The following is a 2,500-nucleotide window of genomic DNA, read 5'->3' on the forward strand; positions in this document are numbered from 1 at the left end:
ACGACACACGAAACGGTGAATAATTCAAGTTAAAGGAGAAAGAAAAATGTCGTCGGTACTCTTTAGATCGATCGAACGATCTCAAAAATTTTAAGTTCTATAAAAAGAAAAAAAAAAAGAAAATATAACTCGTTTCGTTCGCAATAATTTTATAATGTATATATATATATATATATATATATATATATATATATATATATATATATATGTAAAGAAAGTATACTTTCTTCAGGTAGATTTGTCGCACGTCTCATGGGCCACCTTTCCATTGTCCTTCGTTATTTACAAATTCTTGTTGTTACCTACAAATCGAGCCATTAAGATTTGGAAGAGAAATGAGCAGTAAGAAATAGAACGTAGAAGAGAAAGTTCGCTTCGAGAGCTTATAAGGAAATTTATACTAGATAATATATTAAATAAAATTTAAATAGCGTGAATAATAAATGTATATTGTCATTTCTTTGTTCACTGGTAAGACTAATTAGAAATTAAGTATTAATCAATAAATAAAGATTTATTATCTTTGTTCACAGAGGAACATATTTTCGTTTATCACCTCACATAAATAATCCGAGATATTATATATATATATATATATATATATATATATATATATATATATAAGAAATATAATAACAAGAGATAAGGCTTTATGTTATCACGATAAATAATTCATTTCGATTGAGATCAAAGTATCTCTATCCTCCTCCTCCCTTACCTCATAGATAGAAAAAAGTAAAGAGAAAAGAACAAATTTTACGAGATAAATCGTACGATTCCTATTGACCATATTTATTTCTATTATAATCGATATTATTTGTGGGAAGAAAGGAGTAAGAGTTAACAAAAAAAAAAAAAAAAAGAAAAAAGATTCAAAAAATAACTAAACGCATCGCTCTCGTAACAAATCATCGAAGATTGTAAAGGTTTTCGTACGGTACTCGTCGGTCTCGTATTTGCCATGAAAGGCTAATTTGAAAATCTAAAAAATTCAAAGCGTCAATCCACTGCAAACGCTTTTCTTTTTCGTCCGTCGGCTTAAACTCGAGGAAACTGCTGGCTCTCTTTCTCTCTCTCTCTCTCTCTCTCTCTCTCACACACACACTCTCTCTGTCTCTTGAGAGTGTTCTGTCTTTCATTTTCTCTTTTCTCTTTAATTTCTACCTATCTATTTCTCTCTCTTTCTCTCTTTCTATATCTCTCCTTTTTTTCTTTATCCTCGTTTCTCACATAACGACGAAATATCTTGGTAATCTCGATGGGACTCCTGACACCATTTAAAGAGCTTTTACTCGGTTGAAATGAAAAATAGAACTATCTCATACATACATTCAAAACGATGTTTAATAATACGAACGAAATAGAAAAAGAAAAAGGGAGACAAAACAAACAAACAAACGAAAAAAAAAAAAAAAAGAAAAGAAAGAAAAAACAATATTTGAGCAAAAGAAAAGCTCTAGTATAGTAAACTATAAAAAAGAAAATAACAACAAAGAAAAAGAATAAAAGAGATTTCAATTTTACGTAAAACTAAAGTAAACACATACATACGCGCGCGCGCGCACGCACACACACACACACACACACTCACACACACACTTACACATATATATATATATATATATGCGTACGTTCTAATATTAAATCTCAAATATTTAATATCTCCTACAGATTTTCTAAGCTAACCTTTCTCCCTCTCTTCGTCTTTCTTCACATCCCTCGTACACATTTACCGTACCACTTGCTTATGGCACGAGCAAACATACACACATGTAAGCATGATGTCTCTCGAAGAGCCAGGAGAAGGTATCGCACGTCTCAAGGAGTTTCTAGTGTTGCTTACTGTCGTTACTATTGCCGTTGCCGTTGCTGTTGCTGTTGCTGTTGCTGTTGCTGTTGCTACAAATAGCGAGAGACTATATGTATTTGTACGAATAGCGTCCGTAGACTTGTAAAGAACCAACGACGAACTGCAATGCGGGTTTAGGTATTATATGCTCGACTTCCGGAAATATATGTGTATATATATATATATATATATATATATATATATATATATATATATATATGTACATAGAAGAGGAACGTTGATCCAATTGAGATGCGATTTTACAACAGACCTCCTTCCTTTAGAGTAAAATCCTATACTCAGAGCATAGAAAATCTTTTCGAAACGATAATTATTATCGTTGAATATAATAATAAGAACTATGTATACGATATACAATACCTATAATATGTTATACCTATATCTATCTATATATATATATATATATATATATATATTATACATAATTAAAAGGAAATCTATTATTATATATTATTATATAAATCGAATTAATAAAATAGGTAATAAATATAATAAAAATCGATTAGTTTAGAATGAAAAACTTAATATAATCAAAAAATCACGATAGTTCGTTTTTCCAATTTCAATTGAATATCTTACAATTAGATAATATCATTGATCATTTATAATAATGATTTACAAACCTCGAAA

General features: G+C 29.6%; 1 protein-coding gene and 1 long non-coding RNA gene across 9 annotated transcripts in view; both read right to left on the minus strand.

The window, feature by feature from the left end:
- Positions 1-2,500, minus strand: part of LOC124429970 (fasciclin-3) — a 304,558-nt gene that overhangs the window by 169,945 nt on the left and 132,113 nt on the right. The window lies entirely within an intron of this gene.
- LOC124429973 overlaps positions 1-2,500 on the minus strand; it is a 121,248-nt gene that overhangs the window by 118,643 nt on the left and 105 nt on the right. The window contains exons 1-2 of one of the 2 annotated variants that reach the window (XR_006943615.1): positions 2,494-2,500; positions 1,687-1,899 (exon numbers count right to left, since the gene is read on the minus strand). The exon at positions 2,494-2,500 is cut by the window's right edge and continues 105 nt beyond it. This is a non-coding gene — a long non-coding RNA (uncharacterized LOC124429973). The remainder of the gene's footprint in view (positions 1-1,686; positions 1,900-2,493) is intronic. The other variant, XR_006943616.1, reaches the window with a different exon arrangement.

This window comes from Vespa crabro, chromosome 17, assembly GCF_910589235.1.
Source record: "Vespa crabro chromosome 17, iyVesCrab1.2, whole genome shotgun sequence".
Classification (NCBI taxonomy): Eukaryota; Metazoa; Arthropoda; class Insecta; order Hymenoptera; family Vespidae; genus Vespa; species Vespa crabro.